Below are 24,340 nucleotides of genomic sequence, written 5' to 3' on the forward strand. Positions count from 1 at the left end.
GCTGACAGGTTCTGTTTCTTCTCTCTTTTTTTTTCCTTTTAATCACAGATGTTTACCTTTTGCATTCTTGGCTTTCTGCTGTCATCAGCTACCTGTTTTCTCAGGTTATCTTGACAGCTACACAGATTATTACCCAACTGTGGCTTGGGATGTTTTTGTTTCTTGGCTGTGTGCAACGACTTTTTTAGCAGATAACACAGTTTTGGAGTCGCAGGAGAGGGACGACCTCCTCTGTAGCCCTCACAGACACGTTATCAAATTGACCTTTAAGGATAGAGAACATGGTAAAGGAAGCAGAGCCCACTATGCGATATATGTGGTTGGGGAAGAGGACAGACTGTTATGGATTTTGACGCTCCAGGGAGAGAGGCACATTCAGTATTTTCAGTCTTGCCAGTTAACTGGTTGCAAAAGTGATGTCTAGCTAACTCAGCTTTTGATATCCATGGAAATGGAATTTGGCATTAACCTGAAAACTTTGAACCTATATTTCATCCTCAATCTCATTGCTTACATTTAAATTCAACCTTCACTTCCCTTAAATCTTTACTAGAGTGCCTAAAAATATCAAATGAGCTTTATGGACTGTATGTTTGCTTCTTGTTCACCTTTCCAAAAGGCGGCAGACCCAGAAAAGGAGAGAAGAACCAGGAATCCTGGTTGATGTCCAGCAGATAAATTCTTTAGTAATTGAGAAAAGGAAGGCTGTTTTCATTTCAAGCATATATAGAAAAGACACCCTATTTTATTTATTTATTTGTTTGTTAATTAATTAATTAATTAATTGTTTTCTTCTACAGTTTTATTGAGATATAATTGACACACATAAAAATATCCCTATTTGTTAGTTGCTAGTAGGATCAATATCCATATAAGTAATGTGTCATGTTTTTGTGAGGTGCCATTCTTTATCCAAAGAAGTTCAGGCTGAGGAAACTCAAACTCAGAATAGTTATAATTACAGTTTCCTAAGGAAAAGTTGGAATTTGAATCTGGTTAAATCTGAACCCAGAATCCTTGGTTATTCCACTATTATGTAAGTTGATCGTTGCCTGTAGAACAGATAGTATAGTGAAAACAAAATTCCTTCTAACCTGCTAGTTTTTGACTCATCTAATAATTAAATTGATATAAGACAGGTTAACAGGAGAAAAACAAACAAAAGTTTAATGATATGTATACCTACTATGTATACATGGGAGAGACCCAGGAAAACTGAGTAACTCCCCAAAATGGCCAAAGCCATGACCTTAAATATCATGTTCAGCAAAAGACCAAAGAAGATGTTGGGGATGGGAGTCAGTTATGGGAGGTTACCCGGCAAAGCAAAATAAACAAGGATAAAGTTGTTATGACTTAAAATAATTAAGATAGTGGGCCTGGCTCAAAAAAAGAGCTACTACCGGAAATTACTTTTTTTCTCTGAAAGACCTATCTGTGCAGCAGGGCAAACATCTATCTAATTACTGACCATCTCTTCTTATTGTCCTATTAATTACCCTCCTCCCCTTTGAAATCCCAGACCTCAACCGCATTCTTTAGCTCAGGATGGCATATAAGTCTCAACCGACCCAACATGTCCTTGAGTCTCAAATTTACATGGGGCTCTCATATGTACATAGTTAACTTTGTTTTTCTTCTGTTAATATGCCTTATGTCAGTTTACCAGCCGAAAAACGTGGAAGGTAAAGGAAAATATTTTTCTCTCCAACAGTCTACATGGGGCATAAGGGACATGGTGGGGGTATGTGTGTGTGTGCGTATGTGTGTGTGTGTGTGTGTGTATGACTATGGGGAAAGGGCTGAGGGCACAGGAGGTTAGGAAATGCATAGTGTGTTGAATGAGGAGGGAAAACATTTTTTTAAAGTGAGAAATGTATTCATTTTGCTGAGAAATTGAGAAATTAGTATTTCAAAATGGTATTTTCCATGTTAAAAATATCTGTTATTATCATTACTGTTATTGTTTCTGATCTCATAATTATTCTTACTGCTTTGATGATGGTGGCTTTGGCTAAAACTCTCACATGGGGAGCCTAAATATAACCTGAAGGGTGCATGGTATCAGATGACTGGGAATAATGACTACGGCTTAGTGGCTTCAATCTCTGATCTCTTATCACATACATCTCCGCCACAGGTGTCCTCTGCCATGGCTGGTCAGCTGTCCCTTTACTGGGTAACTCAGAATGAATTCTTGTGTATTCCAAGCTGGAAAGAGGAAAAGATTCTGATGCGTGGATTTGTATATACATTTTTTCATTCCATTGTCATGTCATAGATGGACCCTAATCAGCTTTGTGAACAGTAGAGATAAGCTCAGATAATGGTTTAGGAAATTTCTATGGATAGCGCTTCAACTTCTGGCTCTCCCATTCTTTTTCTCCCGTTTCCTCTTTCCTGTCCTCTTCTCCAGGACACCCTTTGTTCCTCCCTGACCTTCTTTAAAATGGATTATTCCAGGCTTCCTTTGCAGGAAGATCTTATGACTAGCCATAAGGAGGAATTCAGATAAACAGGTCTGACCACTTATCTATTATTGAGGTTCTAAATACCACATACTCTTCTGGTGGCTGTTTTCCTGGCTGCCTCCCAGAGAATGGCCTTAATGAAAAGAGTGCCACTGGAGGAGTTTAAGAATTAGGTAGTAACCGTGCTGCATCTAGTAACTTACGTGAAATACCTGGGTACTAAGGGAATCTCAGTTCCAATTCCTTGGTATTAAACATAAGGAGAATTAGAGCATACTTTGCATTCCAAAATCTGAGTTCAAACACTGGGAGATTTGTGGTTGAAAACTTGTATTTGAGCCTTTGAAGGTAAGTCAATCAAGAATTTTCTTCAGTCTCATTTACTGAAAAGAGGTTTCCTTAACCCCCTTCTACTGTCTTCTAAAAATGCAGATGACCATTATTGCGGCATAATGCTTATCCACAGAGTAGTAGCTGTAATGGCCCTGGCCCCCCCTCCCCCCAACATACTTGTTGAGGCAATCAGAGTATGAAGCTACAACACCTGGCAGCTAAGGGTTTGGCAATGGGGCCAGGCAGAGCTGGGTTGGAATCCAGCCTCTACCATGGGCTAATCGTATGATCAGAGCTAATGGTTTCATCCTTTTCTGTTCCAATTCCCTTATTTGCCAAAGGACAATGACAGCAATATCACATAGGGTACTGAGAAAGAGATGGATCCTCTTACTCTTTCAATGACAGCTCCCAGCATTACAATATTCTTCTTTTCAAATTAGTGTTTAAAGTCGTTTTACTTTTTTTACCAACATGTATTTGAACGCCTGAAGATTTTTTTTCCATTGTCAGAACATAATATTATTACATTTCTGAAGCTATTTGTACATTTCCATCATTAAAAGCTTAAAATTTGGATTTCTTTCACTTACTCATACCATATATATTTATTTGGCACCTACCATGTAAAGGCGTGACGAGGCACCATTAAGTCAGTAAAAGAAATAAGGCATTCGTGTACAGATACTGATCCATCAAGGGACACCTGGGTGGCTCAGTGGTTGAGCGTCTGCCTTTGGCTCAGGTAATGATCCTGGGGTCCCGGGATCGAGTCCTGCATCAAGCTCCCTGCACGGAGCCTGCTTCTCCCTCTGCTTATGTCTTTGCCTCTTTCTCTGTATCTCTCATGAACAAATAAATAAAATCTTAAAAAGAAAGATAATGATCCTTCAAGATCCTTCAAGACAAGCCCACTTGTCACATCTTCTGAGTTGGTCACAACATCTTGCAGTAGTCATATTGTAGTATCTAATCATGCCTTTACTGTACTTCTCTTTGTTTTTCTTTCTCCTATATAAAATATGCTTCTGGAGGCCAAGAATGCTGCTTTAATTACCTTTGTAAAGTCAGCATTTAGAGAGTATACAACCTAAATGAAGCATAATCATTTTTCGTTGAATGAATGAATGGTGATCCAATGTATTTTTTTCTTAAGATTTTATTTATTTATTCATGAGAGACACAGAGAGAGAGAGAGAGATAGAGAGAGAGAGGGAGGCAGAGACATAGGCAGAGGGAGAAGCAGGCTCCATGCAGGGAGCCCAACGCGGAACTCGATCCTGGGGCCCCAGGATCACACCCTGGGCTGGGGTGGCGCTAAACCGCTGAGCCACCCGTGCTGCCCATATTTCTAACATGATTAGAATGTGATAGGTCCTGTTGGAGTGGTACAGACAGAAGGGTGGAGAATCCAAGAATTAAGACTTTGGGAAGTCAGAAGAGACTGAGGCTAGGAAGCTAAGATAAGAGAAGCAATTTCCTTCAAGTCAAGAATCCACTGTTTGAACAAAGTCAGAGTTCCTCAAGTCTGTGGTCTTCCTCTGTAACTGACTTGGGTGTTTACTTCCTCCACCCTTACTTTTTCTAAAGCTTTGGTAACAAAATTATGTATATCACAGTGGGTCAAGCAGTAGAGACATTCCGTTGCCATTTCTTTAAAAAAGTTAAATCTTGGGGCACCTGGATGGTACAGTGGTTGAGCATTCAACTCTTGGTTTGGGCTTAGGTTGTGATTTCGGGATCGTGGCATTGAGCGCAGAGTCGGGCTCTGCACTCAGCAAGGAGTCTGCTTAGGACTCTCTTCCCCTCTCCCTCTGCCCCTCCCTGCAGCATGCACATGCACACACTCACTTGCTCGCTCCCTCTCTCCCTCCCTCTCTTTCTTTCTTTCTTTCTTTCAAACAAATAAATCTTTAAAAAAATAATTAAAAATTGGGGCACCTGGGTGGCTCAGTCAGTTAGGTGTCTGCCTTGGGCTCAGGTCATGATCCCAGGGTCCTGGGATGGAGCCCTGCATCAGGCTCCCTGCTCAGTGGGGGGCCTGATTCTCCCTCTCCCTCTGCTGCTCCCTCTGGTTGTGCTCTCTCATTTTCTCTCAAATTAATAAATAAATAAAATCTTAAAAAATAATAAGAAATAAAAAGATAAATCATTCAATTCCAGAGCATATGAGATAACCATAGAAAATAGATTCTTGTGTATATTTGACATTGAAAGAGTTACTTTTTTTTGAAGTCACTCTTAGTTCAGAAAGGTCTCTGGGTCAGCAGTCTCTCAGCCATGGTCGCTGTAACTACACAATTTGGAAATGCTCTTCTTTTATTCCTCCACTGATAAGCAAATGTCCAACTAGCTCTCACTTACAGAAACCAGCTCTCCACTCCTAGCCTCAGAAACTCTGCTGAAAGTAATGTTTTCATTTTTATTTCCAGTTACCCACAGAATTTCTGTTCAGTTAACTAGGTCTAGAGTACCTGCTTTGTGGTTACAGTTCATTTATGTGTATTTCTATATTTCTATATTGAATGTAGTGGAACTTTAAAGGGAAAGAGTAATACATTTTAACTTGAAAGTTTACTGTGTCCTTCCATTCAGTACAGTGAGTAAAAGAGATATGAAGGTGTATTTTCCTTTGACAGGAACATTGTGGAGGGCTAAAATAAGGAGAGTAATAAAGAATAATGAATAATAAAACTATCTGATATGGGATCAGGAAGGCCTCCTGGGCAGGGCCAGGGCTGTGCTGCTGTCTGAGTGCCCCTCAGGGCTTCCTGGTGCCTCCTCACCAACCAGCCTCACCTTTGTGCTTGTTTGGAAACAGCACTGGAGAGGTTTTCTCAGTGCCTGGTTGGTTTGGCGCCACTGACCATTTTCTCTCCCAAAGTCCAGTCCATCTGGTGCTTAAATGTATGCTGCCAATTGTGAAAATGAAAATAAGGAAAATATTTATTAGTCTGTTCATAAATACCCCAGGTTCTGGTTTACTCTACTCTATTTTTAACAACTCTAAGAAAACGTGATTTATTGGTGAAGAGTTGTTCTAAGGAATTTGGAACGTAGGCTTTGGACCAGACTCAACATTATCTGTTCTTTTGACTGATATCTCCTTTTCAGAAGGTATATACTTGATTTTATCAGAATCATTGAAAATTACCCAGTTGAAGACAGAGGAAAAGAGTAGTCTTAACTGCATTTGAATCAGAAGAGCAGGTCTTAAGAATCAAATACTTGAGAAGCAAACACTACCCCCTGTTCCCTCAAAAGTCACTGAAAAAAAGTTAAGAGCATTAATAGTGGAAAGAGAGAGAAACATAATCCATCTGGAATGAAACAAGGAAATGATCAGGACTCATGGAATGGTTTTGGGCGACTAGGGAATGTCTTTGTGGAGGCTCGTGTACACAGAATGTAGAAAGTGGAAGTAGAGTTGATGATGAAGGGAAGTTTGCTGCCAACAATTTGTATGATCTTGACCTCACCTTCCACAGATAAGAGCTCTCTGGGCAGAACAGAGGGTTAATAATAGAGAGGAGACAGTGATTACCGGATCACAACACAGCCAGTCATGGAAGGCCTGTGATTTAAAGAGCTTTGCTGGGGCACCTGGGTGGCTCAGTTGGTTAAGTGGCCGACTCTTGGTTTTGGCTCGGGTCGTGATCTCAGGGTTGTGAGATGGAGCCCTGCATCAGGTTGAGCACTCAGCAGGGCGTCTGCATGAGATGCTCTCTCTGCCCCTCCCCCACTCTAAAAATAAATCAATAAATCTTTAAAAAAAAATAAAATAAAGGGCTTTGCTTTATGCCACCCAGGCAGTGAATCCCACAAACTGTTGAGTGAGGGTGGCACACTTTTAGGGCAAAGCAAGTAACATATTTTTGTGGAAAGGGCATTTGATGTCACAAACCAGAGATGAGGGTGCCAGCCACTTCTCCTAATCTTCCCTTCTGCATGCTGGTTTTCAATAGCTAGCCCACCCCTCTTAAATTGGGGTTATAATTCAAAAGAAGCCAATAGGAGATGTATACCTTTAGGCTGATGTATTAGCCAGGAGTGTCATGATTATGCTGCATAACAGGTAAACCCTGTAGGGGCTTTTTGTGCCATGACACAAAAATAACTCACTTCTCGCACATGCAGAATGTATTGTTTGGGCATCTCTCTGGAGAAGCTGCCCTTACAATGACTTAGTGATTCAGGCTACTTCCAGCATGTAATGATGCTGTCTTTACACACAGATTCCAAGTCTCCATGGCACCAAAGGAAAGAGCCCTAATTGTCTGCACTGACTCTTAAATATGTTGGCCCATATGTCACTGCCCTTTATCTTAGCATCTTGGTTTTACTGGGAAGTTTGATTTATCCAGATTTTGGCTGTGGAATCTGACTTAGAAAGGAAAGTCCCTCCTCACTTTCATATATCAGCTTCCCCAAATGTAATGAATGGTTTTATCAGCACATAGCACATCCCATATATAGTGATTTTATACTTATCAGTACAATAGCATTCATCACATTTATATCTAACAAATATATATTAACACATATTTACACCTATATGTAGTGGCATTTTTTACTTACTTTTTTAAATAAAGATTTTATTTATTTATTAATGAGAGGCACAGAGAGAAGCAGAGACATAGGAAGAGAGAGAAGCAGGCTTCTCGCAGGGAGCCCCATGTAGGACTCGATCCCAGGATCCCAGGATCATGCCCTGAGCCAAAGGCAGATGCTCCATCACTGAACCACCCAGGCGTCCCTTCTGACTTACTTTTGATGAACTTCACAGTATTATGACAGAGTTTCAATCACACTGGGTTACTCCTTATCAGTAGATCTCAGGGTATCAGGGTGTACCTTTGGAAATTGATGTAATCCCTCTGTCATGTGTGAAAACTCCAAATTATTCAAATTTCATTCTTTTTTTAAGGTTTTAAGTAATCTCTACACCCAATGTGGGGCTCAAACCCTGAAATCAAGAGTCACATATTCTACTGACTACACCAGTCGGGTTCCCCCAACCAGATTTTTTTTCTATCACATGTGTTCTAACTCGATCATCCTATGTATGTGAAATGTTCGAAATTCCCAAGTATGCATCTATATTCATGGATGTGTGGGTCAGTGAAGCCTGGAAAGTTAGATGAATTGGAATTAAAGGCACACTGGGCATAGACCTGCATTAGTGAAGCCTCAGGCCATGGTGAATGTGTAGGATAAAAGGCTGAAGTTGTAGAGGAAGCAGGTTTTAACCATTATACATGCTTTATAAATAAATGAAGACAAATGAAAAGTTTAGAAATTATACTGAAGCAACAGACTCAGTTAAGAAATTCCTCTTTAGAGCTATTGATTTATTCTAATCCAAAAAGAAAAAACGGTGGGCGAATAGCCATGTTCAGTAGCAAGAACCTGTTAGCTTTTGGAAGCAATGACGGAGTATGCATTTACCAGGCCAATTTCTTGCCTAAATCTTAAGGAAAAAGGAAACCATTTCTTGGCAATTAAGAAATCTGATACAATGTATATGGAATAAATACTCCTAACAAGCCGCAGACGTGCCTTTACTCTGATGACTGTGAACATGGAGAATGTTAGTTAAAGGTTCCGCGTTTCTTTAGCACTGTTTTCTCAAATACTGTTTATAGTGGTGAAAAAGTGGAAAAGACTGCAGGGAAAACATACTATTGGCATCAGCTAAAATTGTGACACTCTTGCTCTTTGCACATATTGTCGTGTTTTATACTCCCAACAATGCTATGGGACAGGCAATATTACTAACTCCTCAACAGAATGCAGTACCGAGGCACAGTGTAGTTAGCTATTGTTCAAGGTGACACAGCAAGTCAGTGTGGCAGTACCAGGATTTAAATCCTGTGATCTGGCTATGGGGGTTCTTGCTCTTTACCTCCAGATCACACCATCTCTCTGTTGAATGGCAAAACCGAAAAACTTTTATCTAAAATGTTGAGAAAATGGGGAAGGACTAAAATGGGGGGACCAATTTGGCCTAGTGTCCAGAACTATGACATTTGATCCAAGAATGGCTGAAATGCCCACCTCCTAATTAGATTGGCCTTCAATAATTCCTGGCAGAAAAGGAATTTGGCACCAAAGAAGCAGTGACATAAATAGTGATAAATATCTACACAACGTAAATGTTGAGAAGATTTTATTTTTTCCAGAGCAACACTTCCAAATGGAAGGATTGTGGTGTCATAACAAAATTACAAGTTGTATTTAGAAGATTTATATTAGTGTATATGTGAGTATGTGTTTAATGAAATGCTAGAGTGTATGAATAAAGACTATGATAAGATTGAAAGAATCGGTACCAAAAAAAAAATTGTCCTCAGAAATTTCAAATCTTCACTATGTTTAAGAGAAGTCAGAATGTGATCAGAAACAATAGTCATCCAAATTTGGGCATGATGAAAAACATGGGAAAAAAATAAGCAGAAAGAGCAGTCTAATATTTAACAGATGATGTTACTCAAGGGACCAGATGAAGGAGCTAGCTGGAAATGTTTCCCAGAGGACTGATATTTTGAATTGTGTCTTAAAAGGGAGGGAAGTGCATTTCCAAAGGTTTGGAATATTACATAGTAGGACATCTTGTGGTGGCGGCGGAGGGGGGGGGCAGTGCTCGGTGATCAAAAAGACTAAATTCAAGGGGTTCCAATTTTACTTGCAAAATTGACTTGAAGTTGACATTAATCATAGAGGATGCAGAAAAAGAGAAAAAAGAATCCTAAATGGAGATCATTCATAACACACAGCTTTTGATCCATGCTTAATTGGGTGCCACCAACCTCTGCATTAGCTTTCGTTTTAATTAGTGTTGTGGAAGAGCAAGAGAACAGTGCTATATTAAGAGGAGCTCCGAAAAAAAAAATCAAAATAAGATTCTGCTGGAAAACCTGCTAAGAAGTGTCTGGGAGTAGGTGGACAGCAACGGGGAGTCAGGAGACACCTGGGATGTGGGGATCAGCAGAACCTAGAGAAAACTGCCACCTGATTAGATGCAAATTTTCAGTATTGAGGAATCCAAAAAAGACCAGTGTGATTCAGTCCAGCATATCGATGCAGAACTCATATTGCAAGTGTCTAAATTGTCCTTCTGCTTCTCACGCATCAAGCTTACGTCTTTGCCATTATTCATCCTTCCTGCAGGTGTTTTCTTGGATTAATTCAATCAGATGGTTGTTTATCATCGACCTACACCATGAGCTCGACATCAGGCAGTATATATAGAGTGCACAATACCTGCCCTGCCAAGGATACATCTGTTTAGTGGGAAGAGTACCAACTTTGGGGTCCCATATAAGTGAGTTTTTTATTTGCTGGGACACTCTTAGCTGTGGAGTGTAGGTAGGTGAATCATCCGTTTTCCTGAGGCTTTTTCTTAACCGCAGAAATGAGAACGACAATACTGTTGTGGTGAGGATTACATGAGATGATACATCCTATCAAACAGTTAGCAGGTGGGCAATGCATGTCAAAACCCTTCTTATTAAGGAGAGCATCATCACTGAGAAATGAGGGCAGTACACTTTAGGGCAGCCTGAAACAGTCCGTTCTAAGGTGCCATGATTCAGACCAGCATTTTGTAGAAATAGATTGTACGCAATCCTAAATCCCCAGACTTGTTGGTAGCTGTTTGGGGAATGGAGAGAAAGTTTCTAATTTGGGAATATTTTTGATTAAACAAAGTTAAATGAATTTCTACACTGCAGGACCCACCGATCAGATCTTTTAATATGCTAAAAGGCATTGCAAGTCGCATTTAGAGATTTGGGAGCAGGTCCATAAGGAATGAAACATGGAATGTTTCCCAAGCCTATTTGACCACAGAATTATTGTTCTGAGGACTCTTCTTTTGTGAGACACACTAGGAAATGGTAGGATGTACCTCAGAAGCTTACTGGAGTTCAGGGCCACCTGGGTGGCTCAGTTGGTTAAGCATCTGCTTTTAGCTCCTGTTACAATCTCAGGGTCCTGGGATTGAGCTCCCCCTTGCAGGTCCCCCCACCCCATCGTGTCATCAGGCTCCCTGCTCAGTGGGGAGTCTGATTCTCCCTCTGTCCCTCCCCCCTTGCTCTTGTTTTCACTCTTTCTCTCAAAATAAATAAATAAGATCTTAAAAAAGAAGAAGAAGAAGCTTGCTGGAGCCCAGAGCATTGAGAGAGCAGAGATCTCACATGAAGATCGAAATTCAAATGGTGTCCCTTGGAATGACGGAGGTCTTTTGGAGACAGGAGAGACTTGTCCAGGGCACAGTAGGTGTTCAGCAAGGATATTGATGGATGATAATGTGAAGGAATAGAATGAAGCCTTGGAGGCATTTTGATGGAGGATGGGGGACAGGCAACCTTGAGACAAGAATAGGGCCCCTTTTGAATCAGTGGGTAGGCCAGTGGAAGTGAGGTGGCAGTGTCATTGGCAGGAGGGCGATGTCAGTGGAGTCAGGTTGAGGAAGGCCAGGTGCATTGGACCCGGAAAGTCAGCAGAAGGCTTGGATGGGCAGGTGCAGAGCAACCCTGTAGCCTTGAATTCAGAAAAGGAATAAAATCAAAGTTGCAAGGTTAGGTGCTCATGCTAGGTAGAGGGACTAGGAAAAGAGTCTGGGTCCCAGCCTGGCAGTGGTTCCAAGTGTCCAGAACGCAGTGGTGGCTTCGGGAATGGAGCTCAGCCAGCATCGAAGGCACCACCTCAGAGACTTGAAAGAAAAATGAGAATGACTTGGTGTCTGACCAGAGAGGGACTAAAGTGCAGAGGGCTGTGGCTGGGGTAGCGGGAAAGGAGAGGACACCCAGTGAGGACCCCATGTTCTCATTCAGCTTCCACCTGTGCCCAGACCTCGAGCCAGTCACTACGCTCTCTGCATCATCTGTACAGAAGTCACTGAAAGACAAGTGGACTGCCACGGAGGCACGGTGGTCATCGTCATGAGAGGAGTGGGTGGAAAGGGACCCACCAGTGTTAACTCCTGGAATCAGCTCATAAGGATGGGATGTGGAGGGGGAAAAATCTGCTCTGAGCTCAGTGGGTTTTTCAACCAAATTCTGTAGGGTCTTCCTTTTAAAATGCTCTCAAGCTTGAGCACCAGTGTCCTTTTTTTACTTAAAGATTTTATATATTATTCATGAGAGACACACAAAGAGAGGCAGAGACACAGGCAGAGGGAGAAGCAGGCTCCCCGCAGTGAGCCTGGTGCAGGACTCCATCCCAGGACCTGGGATCACACCCTGAGCCAAAGGCAGAGGCTCAGCCGCTGAGCCACCCAGGCGTCCCTAGTCCCAGTGCCCTCTTGCATTCCTCTCTCAGCATCTTTGTCTTCTCGGGCCTGACCTTCCCTCTTCCTTCTGGGCCCCTGATCCAGGGTGCATGCTGCTGCCGCTGCTGGGCAGGTGTGGAGGTGGATAGGGCCCGATGGGTAATGTGGGGGTAGCGTGGGTAATGTGCATGGAACTTTGAACTGAGGTGGTGCTTTTGACGGCGTGGGGACAAGTGCTACTTCCTGCAGTGAGTTGTGTCATGTTTGCACCAAAGGAGTATTTTTGGGGTACTGGAAAGTGCAAGGACTTTCCGCCACGAGCACCTCCTGAGGTCACAGCTGAGGCAGACGCCAAGCTTGCTCAGACAGCAGGGTGCTGAAGGGCGAGGAGCAGGTTGGGTGCTGGGGTACGGGGGTAGCGCTTGTTCCTGAGACACAAACAGGCTGTATGTATTATCAGTACCACTGACTCGGTCCATCTTTTGGGTCCTTTGTCTTCCTTCTGTCCCTCCTGGCCCCCCTCCCTTACTTTAACCTCTTTCTGTCCTTTTTGTTTTTAAACATTGAACTCAACCAGAGCATTCTTCTATAGGAATGTGTGTTGAGTATTAAGAGGGCAAGGACCTGGGTGGCTCAGCGGTTGCCTTTGCCTTTGCCTTTGCCTCCCTACATGGAGCCTGCTTCTCCCTCTGCCCAAATCTCTGCCTCTCTCTGTGTCTCTCATGAATAAATAAAATCTTTAAGTAAATAAATAAAAGTGCGAGGACCATTACTCTCCAAGCCCAGTGAGCTCTTGCCCCATGTCCCTGTTCTTTCTCCAGTTACTGCGCACAGCGTCTGTTTTACTGCCTAGGTAAGAACCATGACGTTTAGGTCTCCCATAAGTTTTAAGAGCAAATGTCATTTTTGTACTCTATTCGGTTTCCGTTTTATTGATTTTTTTTCAAAGAACCAGCTTACATTTTTAAAAAAGATTTTATTTATTTATTCCTGAGAGATAGAGAGGGACAGAGTCATAGACAGAGGGAGAAACAGGCTCCTCACAGGGAGCCCGATGTGGGTGGGACTCGATCCTGGAACTCTGGGATCACGCCCTGAGCCCAAGGCAGATGCTCAACCGCTAAGCCACCCAGGTGTCCCAGTTTACATTTTTCTTCTCCAGATTATGGTTTGCTGTCTCCTGGCTTTTAGCTTTTTTCAGAATTACCTGCCTTTTCCTGGTCTTTAAAGTTGTCTTGGTTGTCTTTTGTAATTTCTTAAAATGAGTATTAAGTTCATTTATTCGCAGTATTTCTTAATAATGAAGGTATTTAGGGGCATTCATTTCCTGACACCAGATTGGGCTGTGTCTTGCTGTTTTGTATGAAATATTTCCTGTTTCATTGCTTTAAAGAAAATTCAAAATTTCTATTTTGATTTTTTCCTTTGATTTAAGGGTTTTCCAGGAATATTTCGTTTTCAAATAGTTGAAATTCTTCTTTATTTATAATTTTATTAGGTGTGATCAAAGAATGCAGTCTGTAAAATTCTTCCTTTTTAATTAATTTAAGGACTTGTTTACATTTTTTGAAGAGTCAAATGCACAATGTTTGTAAGTAGTCTATAAATATTCTTTAAAAAATACCTATTTTATGTTTATCATATATATATGATACATGTACACACATATATATCAGGTTTCTTCTTTGTTTCATTTATTTTGTCTTGATCCCTATTTTTCTAGTGTTGTTTCGATTTTGGGGGGTTTGGGTTTTTTTTTAGGATTTTATTTATTTATTTATTTGAGAGAAAGTGAGAGAGAGAGTGAGTAAGTGGTGACAAGCAGAGAGAGAGGGACAAGCAGACTCCCTGCTGAGCAGGGAGACCAATTGGGGGGGGGCCTCCATCCCAGGACTCTGGGATCCTGACCTGAGCTGAAGGCAGATGCTTAACAGCAGAGCCACCCAGGTGCCCCTGTGCTGCTTAGTTTCAAAGTATCATATAAAGTCTCTCACTATCAACATATTTTTGTCCTCTTCTTGCATTCCTAAGAATTTTTTCTTTACAGTTTTTTAGTTGCTTTATTTGTTGCAAACAAATTTATGATGACAATTCCTTTTTCATAAATTGTCTCTACCAAATGATCTCTGTATTCTGTGTATTAATAAACTTTTCTTATTATTAATACTGTCACTTTTGCTCTGTTTGTTTGCATTTGTCGATATGTCTTAACCCATATTTTCAAATTTTCATTATTAACAATGAGTATGTTGATTAGAAATTACATATAAATTGGTTTTGCTTTTTTAGCTCAATTTCTTAGTCTTTTTCTTTTAATGGAGGAATTCAGTCCATTGGTATTTAGTATAATACTCAGTGAACTGTATATTTCTTCATCTTAATTTGACAGCAGATATGTCTCTTCTTTGTTAAATCCAGTTCACGCTCAGTAAATTCTAAACAGTTACTCAAGTTTCAGTCTTGACAAGCAGTATTTGAAATGACAGTAGATGCTCCAAGTAGAAACAAGTAGCAGACAACAATATGGAGGTCAGAGAGGAGTGGAGTCTAAGCCTGGTCAGATATGTGTTGGCATTACCCGCTCCACTAGTCGGGGCTCTCCAGAGAAACAGAACCAATAGGTTGGAAAGAGAACAAGAGCAAGAGTGAGAGAGAGAGATTTAGTTTACTTCAGTTTAAAGGATTGGTTCACACAGTTGTGGGGACTGGCAAGTCTGAAGTCTGGAGGGCCTGGCCATCAGGATGGAAATTCAGGGAAGAGTTGATATTGCAGCCTTGAGACCGAGATCTGCAGGCTGGAAACTCAGGCACGATTTCTATGTTATGATCTTGAGGCGGAGTCTTTTGGAGGAACTCTGTTGTTGCTCTTGAGGCCTTCAACTGATTGGATGAGGCCCACCCACACACTAGGGTCACAGTGTGTTGACTCAGAGCCTGCTGATGTAAATGTTAATCACATCTTAAAAATACCTTCACAGCAGCATTCAGACAGGTGTTCAACCAAACGGCAGGGTACTGCCGCCTAGCCAAGCTAACACATAAAATTAACCGGCACCATGGCAAAAGCTGACCAAATGTAGCTGGATAATTTTTAAAGCAAACAATGACTACAAACAAAAATAGAGCTTTAGGGAATTACCACAACTGGTCTTCATTGTTTTGTTCAGAAATCAAAGTGCCCTTATTCTTTTGGTGATGCATCCAATCTGTGCTTGACTTGTGAAGTGTATACTTGATTTTTTTTTTCTTTTTAATGTTTGTCAGTTTTTCTTTAGACCAGAACTTTAGGTTGCAGATCCTTCTTGAGAGGCTGCTGTTTCATTAGCCTTATCTGCATGCTCATGGTCTGTTTGTCTTGGGGTCGACAAGCTATGGTCCATTAATCCTCCTCTGGGCAGTCCTCCACGCAGCCTGAAGCTAAATAAACGCACGGCTGTACCACCGCTGCTGTGCCAATTGGCCACCCTGTCTAGACCCTTCTAGCCTCCAGCCACATCTGGGGATGTGATGTATCTGGGAGGATCTGCAGAAGGTCTGTGTTTACCCTTCTCAGTCCAACATGCACTTTCAGGTTAACCTACTTAAAAAAAAAATCCTTTTAGCGTGGTTTTAGTTAGGATTTTAGTATCCCCAATTATGAGCAATTTTATGAAACCAGGATAACAGTGCGTAGTGGTTAAGCACATGTGTTTGGGATTCCAATCTTGGGTCAGCCTTCCTGGACTAAAATTGACACCCCCACACTTAGTAGGCGTGTAAACGTAATCAAATTATCTAAACTCCTGAGGCTCCCTTTCTTCATTTATAAAATAAGGATGATAACCGTTCTTGTATCATTTTTTGTCATGAGATTTAAATGAGGTAAGAATTGCTCATTTTAATGATAAAAGTACTGCTTTTTCTACCCAGAGAAGCATCCCTTTTCTGCATGACAAAGTCTAACTCTTGTATTTTAAACAACAAAAACTCAGGCCATAACCCAACCTCTTCCACCCGTATTCTTATATTTTCATGGCCTTTCTCAGGAAGCAGTTTCTATGTCTATTATAAAAGGTTTCTTGAGGGATGCCTGGGTGGCTCAGTGGTTGAGCATCTGCCTTTGGCTCAGGGCGTGATCCTGGGATCTGGGATCAAATTCCACATCGGGCTCCCTGCATGGAGCCTGCTTCTCCCTCTGCCTGTGTCTCTGCTTCTCTCTCTGTGTCTCTCATGAATAAATAAATAAATCTTTAAAAAAAGAAAAAGGTTTTTTGAAACAGATTTAGAGAAGGAATCTTAATTTGCTATCCAAATCAATGGTGGATCCCTCTGATGTGGCTAAATTTAGAAACAAAATAGCCTCCCTGCCTGCATTAGGGAGCTCTGACTTGGTTAGTGTGCTGCTGGGTTGCTGCCAGACAAATCATGATGCTATTCTAGTCCAACTGGACATGTTCCTTGTTTAGGGACAGTAGGAAAAACTCATTACCAGATTGGTCACCTCTAAGCACGCCTTGGCATTTCTGCCCAGCCTGTGTTGTCCTCATTGCTGAGAGTAATGTGTTTTAAACTTTCTCCACTCTTAAGTACTTCAAGATTCCCCATCATCGTGATGATGTTGTTGCTGGTTACCAATTCTTCTGGCAGGGCTTACCTCTCTGCCTGCCTCCGGACCGGTGGGGTAAGTGGGTTGCCTTCACATCTGAGTTATTTCTGTCACTGTCTTCATTTGCCTCACTCTCGGATTCTAACTCTTCTCACTCAATGTATTTTCTAAGCTTGAATTCGGAAAGTAAAAGCTGAGATATTGCAATTTCCTAAATAACCCAAAGGGAAGCTTTGGCATAATTGATAACCGCCTGACTGCTGAATCAACTTTCTCATGCTCCTCTCTCTAATGGAACTTGGAGGAATAACCGTGATTGAAGAGTGCCTCCACCCATCTTCGGATTTCACTGAACGAAACAGCCTAGATCTGGTGATATCTCATATTTGTTTGTTTCCTGCTGTGGGTACTGCACAGGCATGGGCGTCATCTGGATGTATTTTCATCTGGCGGTAATTGAATCTCTGACAATAGTCTTGCCTCCGAGGAGTGTTCCAACTCAGGCTGTTATATTAAACCAGGGTAGCTCTTGGTTCCCTTGGAAGGTAACGTCCCATCTGTTGACCGGGAACTATGGTAATGCACAACTCTCAGCATAATCAGAGGAGGGGATCCAGGGCATTTACAATTCTTTCTAGGAAATGAGCCGTTCGGAGTGCTTTTTACCCATGAATGCTCTCCGTGCAAACATCTAGGTAGGCTCAGCAAGGTGTGGGAGTTAAAATAGGCTCTTTGACCTTTCAGAGACGCCACTGGTTTTCTTGCACTTTGAAGCAGGCTGTGTGGTAAGTTAAAGCAGGCTGCACTTCTTTCCATTGCTGCTGCTACCAAGACGCTGCAGTTTATGGTAGAAGCTTCTGCTGGAGGCTGCCTTCAAATCCTTCCCAACTCCCTGCAGCCCCACTGAAGAACTTTCAGCAGTAGCATTTGACAGCCCGTCTGATAACATCATTGTAAACTGTCATAGGTTTGGACCAAGTCCCATTCAGACCTCTCTGGTACCTGAGGGTCAGCAGTCTTAGACTTGAGATTGCAAGGTGTGTCCGCAGTAAAGTGAAAGGGCGAGAAGAAAGAGTGCTGAGCCCAGTGTCACCAAGAGGAGCTGGGCACAAATTGGGCAGAAATTTGTCCAGAGCTTTATGTGAACATTAGGGATGGGACGCCTGGGTGGCTCAGCGGTTGAGCATCTGCCTTCGTCTCAGGTTGTGATCCTGGGGTCCTGGGATTGAGTCCCACATCGGGCTCCATACTGGGAGCCTGGTTCTCCCTCTGCCTGTGTCTCTGCCTCTCTCTGTGTGTCTCTCATGAATAAATAAAATCTTTTTTTTTTTTTAAATGAACGTTAGGGACTCTATAACATTTGATTTGACTGGGATGTTATTCTTGTAACTTATGTAAGTTAGAACAAATATATGAAAGATGCGAGTTTGTTATGAAAGAGTTAAAAAATTCTCAACACCTTCTCCTACCTCCTCTGCAAACATAGGCCAAGAGAAAATGCAAACACACACACACACACACACACACACACACATTCCAGCAAAGAACCTGTTTTGCAAGTTTTGCTGCTAAAAAGCAGGAAGGGGGTTGCAGGAAAGTGGAAAAACCTTAGAAGTTTCAGTTGAAAGTTTTTCAAAACCTGTGCTGAAAAGTGTAACTTTATCCTGCAGAGAGAGGCATATGTGCCACTGTAGGTTTTTCTTTAACCGATTAAGTGCATTGTTAGACAGGGAGGGGCAGATTAACGAATGCCTATAATTTTGATCATTGTTTTGTGCAAAACAGCTCAGGCTTTGAAAATGAAGCCATCGTTCTTGGCTAAGTTTCTGCCAACAGCACAAATTATACTGTGCAGAGATCCAAAGCCCCTAAAAAGGTTTCATTAATGAACAGTTTAGAGGGTTGTTTAAGTCTCTGCCTGACAGGTAATGTTGGCATGTAGGCAGGTGGGGTTAGGGTTTCCATGGAGATTTATGATGTCATGCTTGAAAGAGCATGTCAAGACAGCCAATTTAACAAGTAGCTACTCAAAAAGTCCTATAGGCTAGAAGTAGGCTTTATGCAAATGACAAGAGTTTCACTGGGAAAAACTGCAAAAGAAAACAGTGGAGACATGGAGGGGGGTTTACCTGACAGCTCGGAAGGATGACCCCGGAGTCCATTAGAGACGGAAACCTCCAGAAGACAAATTAGATTTTTTTACTTTAACTGCTGCTTCACCTGTGGAGCTCTGGGTACAGGTAAATATGAGGCTTTTTTTTTTCCTTCTGAGTTATTGCCAAAAATTATTTGGAAGCATCGCATTCTATTTCTCTGCATTGTTCTCTTGGCAGGAAGAACTGAATCAGTTAAGTGCAGCTTTCCCACACTGAATATTCGTGTTTCAGGGCTGTGTTTGCAGGATTTTTTTATTGAATGAACTGAGATTTTTGAAGAGATCTGAAAAACAAGTAAAGCATTATGCATTATGTTGATTGTGCCCTGCAAATAATGCTATAAAGTCTCTGGATAAGGGTTAGGAAGATCTGAGACAGTCTATGTATTCGTGGAGGAGTATTCACAGATCGTGGTTTCTTCTTCTTTTTTTTTTTTTTCTTGTTTAACTCTTAGACCAGACCTGAAATTGGGATTATGTGTATTTCTGTGTTTTCAAATTGTGAAACGCCAGAGATAAAACCTATGCAATATTACAGAACTTCTTGTGAACATAGCAGTCTTTAATTTTGAGGGTGTCTGTGTACTTTTCACACAGAGGCATTTTACAAGGCTAGAAAAATTTCCTGTTTGAGATATCAGAGTTTCTGGACTTTAGAGAAGCAGGATATGTAAATTCTTCGAAGACAGGTGAAGGTTTCTAGGGTAGGGGGAATGGTTGATAAAAGTGGTTTTGAAAGCGTGCTTTCAAAAGGAAGCCTGGCTCTGGTGGTAAGGGACTTTCTGTTTGCATCATCGGTTCCTAGTGAGACAGAATAAACAGTCTTGCCTGAGATGCGGATGTGATAGCGATCACTAAAGGTAGCAGTATTCCTGCAAAGTTGACTTAGAGGGGTTAGCTTGGGGACACCAGGCGGGGATGTAAGTAGTCTGGTCCCCCCAGCTTAAAAAGAAATGAAAAACAGTTTTAAAGGTTAAGGCGCAGAGTTAAGAATAAGTGCAAGATACTTTTGAATTGGGGGAGTTGGGGCTTTTGAAACCCAGACTATTTAGGTGTAAATGGGCAGGCATTAAAAGCATTTTTGAAAATGTCTGAGATCAGAGAATGGAAAGCTCCTGAAAACTTGCAGTCAGATCACGTGGATTAGCTGCAGAGCCGCCCTTGGCTCGTGTGATCCTGTGACACCATGGTCGCCGTGGAATGCTTTGACAAAGAGCTGTGACCCCAAGTCGGAATGCCTGGGGTTTGAGTCCTGGCTTCACCACTTACTACCTGTATTCACTTCGGGGAAAGTAGATTCTTATTATTTGGCCTCAGTTTTCTCCTCCATAAGATGGGGGTGACAACAGCGGCGCTGTGAGGCCTGACTTGACAAAATCTGCAGTGTAGTCCTCAGAACTCCCACTCCACACGCTACCTGTTGTTCTTATTCACTGCTAACGTGATACCTGAGTTGTTCATGAAGTGTTTTTATAGCCTTCATCTTATTGCAACGGTCCAGGAAGATTAGCAGAATCTTTTTAGTCCTGCTTCACAAATGAAGAAATCGTGGCTCAGAGAGGTACTGAAATCTGCAACACGAGAAACTGCCCTTTTACACTTTTCTGCTTTTTTTTTTTTCCTCACCTAAGGGGTCTAGGAAAAAGTTAACGTGCTACTGAGATAAGGCCCAGATGCAACAATTATCTCTATAAATTAATTAAAATACAAAGTGTGAAGCGTATCAAAGGAGTTGGGATACTCATGTTTTTATATGAGTTATGCTTGTGACACTTTTTCTGGGCAGGCTAGAGAAGTTACATTGATTTACTTTTTTACTGGTACCTGTTGATGGGAGCTCAGATCATTTTGAAGACTTACAGGGTTTTTTTTTTTTTTAAAGATTTCGTTTATTCATAAGAAACACAGGGGGGAGAGAGAGAGAGAGAGGCAGAGACTTAGGCAGGGGAGAAGCAGGCTCCCTATGGGGAGCCTGTTGGGGGACTCATCCCAGGGCCCCCGGATCACACCCTGAGCTGAAGGCAGCAGACGCGCTCAACCGCTCAACCTCAACCACTGAGCCACCCAGGCGTCCCAGAAGACTTACAGTTTTAACTCTTACCTGCCTCCAATGTTTCTTGGCCCTGCAAGAAGACTCAGATTTGCTGTCACAGGTATATCCTGTGCAGGAAATCAAGTCACCAGGGGGCTGTGGGAATCGCCACAGGGAGTGAGGGGCTGGGCACAATGTCTTCTCTCCTTTTGTGTTCTAGACTTTGGCAGCTCCCTCCTGAGCCTATATCCCAGAGCAAAACAACCCATAATTATGTTCTACATCCATTGTATGTAAGAGACAAATATGTTTTTCATTGTGTTATTTTTAGCAGCAGTGTTTCTAGCCAGGGAAAACACTCTATTAGTTCCACGGTTTTCCTAATGACTTTTCCAATTTTTCCAAATTTTCCGCATCAGACCATTCAGGATTGTTCGGGTCCCACACTCCTGGAAGAGTTTTCTTAGCAGGAATGTTGGGTAGGCTCATCCAGTGGGATTATAAAGGAGTTCTGATCTCTGAGCTGCTGAGGTTGAGCTCATTCTGTGCCAGACAATGAGTAAATTAATTAAATGTGGTCATCAGACTACATTGTGGCCTGCAGTTCCCAGCACTGGTTTGGGGCATCCGGAAAAGCTCTGATTATCACAAGGGCAGATCTGTGAGTCTGAAAGCAAATATTTATTTCATTCAAAGTTTCAATTCCAAGTCTGAACCACAAAGCAGCAAGTTTAAGGTAGAAAAGAAAAGTCATGAAATCACACTGCTATAGGATGCCAAAATTGCAAATAGGCTCAGAATCACTAATGCATATTTTTTTTACATTTTTCTACCTATTTTTGATGGACTTTTGGAAGTCCATTAAAGCTTTTTATTACACTTAATTGTATTGTTCAGAGATTATCTGCTGATTAATAAGCAGTGATTGCATCTAGAAGTGCATTTTACATCTAGTGGGTTTAGGGAAGGTCTGTTAAGTCACAGGAGCTGAGTGAACAGGGATTCAGAAAACACATGGCCTGGATTTGAGTCCTGCCCGGATTACTTATTAGTAGCTCAGATTTCCCACTGAAGAACAGACATGGGTCTATTCATATTCCAAATAAAATATGGCATCCAAGCTTAAAAAGGCTCTGAGTAAAGGAATTGGTGGTCTTTAAATGTTTTTCTCTTGAAAAAAAATTTTTTTTGGAATTTTCATGGAAATTATTTCTTCAAAAAGAAAGACACGGGGCAGCTTCGGTGGCCCAGCAGTTCAGTGCCGCATTCAGCCCAGGGCGTGATCTTGGAGACCCGAGATCGAGTCCCGCGTCAGGCTCCCTGCACGGAGCCTGCATCTCCCTCTGCATCTCCCTCTGCCTCTCTCTCTCTCTCTCTCTCTCTCTCTCTCATGAATAAATAAATAAAATCTTAAAAAAAAAAGAAAAAGATACCAAAATCTCCCAATTTAGGAAATGGCAGTAGAACTTCCCCCAGCCCCGATCCATCTTGGAGCTCTCCTCAGGGCAAGGGAAGCTCTATCTAGAAGCTGTTTAAAGCTCAGGCCCTTGCCATTACTATTTGTCAATGTTACGTCATTAGAAATGCTCTCAGGAGCAGCATTTGAAACTGGTTTGGAGCAGTTTTCAAAAACCTATTTTTAAAAAACCTCGTCCTGAGAAATGGTGTCATCTCAGATGACCTGGCTTATCTTCAGGTGTGTGGCTGCTGAGGGTTGAGCCGGTGGAGTGGGAAGGGTACTTTCTTCTTCCAGCAACCAAGCTTCCCTCTTGGTTTTCTTTTCTCAACTTTTTCTTAGGTAGGTAGAAAAGTAATTCACTAGAAGCTAAAATTCCCCAGAGAACCTGAGTTTGGGATCTGTTTTGTTTTTTCTCCCTGCAGAGTTCAGTGTGCAAGAGAGAAAGAGAGAGAGAGAACATGAGTAGTGTGTGTGTATTTATTTATTGAAGTATAGTTGATACTGGGGATCCCTGGATGGCTCAGTGGTTTAGTGCCTACCTTCAGCCTGGGGTGTGATCCTGGAGGCCCAGGATCGAGTCCCACATTGGGCTCCCTGCATGGAGCCTGCTTCTCCCTCTGCCTGTGTCTCTGCCTCTCCTCTCTCTCTCTCTCTCTCTCTCTCTCTCTCTCTGCCTCATGAATAAATAAATAAAATCTTAAAAAAAAAAGAAGTATAGTTGATACTATATATTGAACACAATGTTACTTTAGTTTCAGGTGCACAGCCTAGGGGTTGGACACCTCTATATGTTATGCTGCGCACACCGCAAGTATAGCTGCCATCTGTCCAGGATCTGTTTTTATTATGAGTTGTGAAGCAGCACGGCTGGATTCTGCTATGAATTTTGGCCATTTCGTATTTCAGAGTGGAATTCCCTCCAAGATCATTCTAATATCGATCACCTTCTGGGAGAAGGATTTTGCTTTTGCTTTTGTTTTTGTTGGGGGTGGAGGGAGTCTGAGGTTACTAAATCTGCCATCTCCTATAAAACCAAAATTAATTCTTGGTTTGTGGTGACAGTTGTGTGGCATCAGGACAACCAGAGGCCATGGTACCTGTGGAATGCAGGGCAGCCTTAGATGGGGGAAGGACCAGGGAGGGAGGGACAAAGAGTGGAGACTGGGATGAACGCTATCCTAATGACACAGAGCTCTGCTGCTTTCGCTTGCAGACAATAAACTTACAGGTAGCAGAAAGAATTTTGAATTACTTATCTGTATGAAAAGAGCAATTGTGAAATATTATACACTTAGAGAATTTCTTCTCTAGAGATCATACAGTAAGGGGTGCAAAGATAATTTTTTGTGAGGATGTGAGGACAGTCAGTCCAAAGTGAAGGTGGGTGGTTAGCTTTGTGGCCTTTCCAGCCCTAGGACTCTGTAATGTGGTCTTACTTCATACCCCTGTGTGCCTTTGCCTGGTACTCCTCTACTCTTGTCTGCTTGGTCATGATTAAGCAATGGAAGTGAAAATACTGTTTCCCACCATTGGCTTCACTAGGATTCATAAATGCACATGCTCATGTTGCCCTCATAGGCCCAAGAGTAGGACTGTCCTCAGAGCCATGGATCTTGCCTGCCTGTTTGCCTTGCTCTGTGCTCTCCTCAGATGGTACATGCCAGAGCACAGCCCTCATGCATGAGATGTTGCTGATCCGTCACATGGCGCTGCAAACTTTCCAGAAAGGGCCTTCTTTGTCTTACTTCTTGCCACTCAAGCAAAGCAGGCTGCTGTCCCACATATTTTTGGAATGGCTAAGAAAACAGATTTTCGGCTGGACCCCGGGTCATTTTCAGTCTTCGATATTAAGAACCTTTGTAAACACCCTTCACAATGACACTTGGAAGTCAGATCATGTTTGCGCAGCCGTTGTTAGTAAGGTACATATGCCACCACCATCTTTCAGCCTACTGTTCGTTCCAGAGGGACAGTTTGGTTTTTTTTTTTGAATCATCTGCTTGAATTTTGCACAAAGATAGGTTGCATGGG

General features: G+C 42.1%; 1 protein-coding gene across 30 annotated transcripts in view; it reads left to right on the forward strand.

The window, feature by feature from the left end:
* KIAA1217 (KIAA1217 ortholog) overlaps window positions 1-24,340 on the forward strand; it is a 730,776-nt gene that overhangs the window by 452,497 nt on the left and 253,939 nt on the right. Inside the window, exon 1 of one of the 30 annotated variants that reach the window (XM_072749385.1) lies at window positions 18,208-18,903. The exons of 28 other annotated variants lie outside the window; for them this stretch is intronic. The gene's annotated coding sequence lies outside the window, so the exon portion shown is untranslated. Of the gene's footprint in view, window positions 1-18,207; window positions 18,904-24,340 lie in introns of those variants that run through there. One more of the 30 variants, XM_026013627.2, reaches the window with a different exon arrangement.

The sequence above is a fragment of the Vulpes vulpes genome, chromosome 2, assembly GCF_048418805.1.
Source record: "Vulpes vulpes isolate BD-2025 chromosome 2, VulVul3, whole genome shotgun sequence".
Classification (NCBI taxonomy): Eukaryota; Metazoa; Chordata; class Mammalia; order Carnivora; family Canidae; genus Vulpes; species Vulpes vulpes.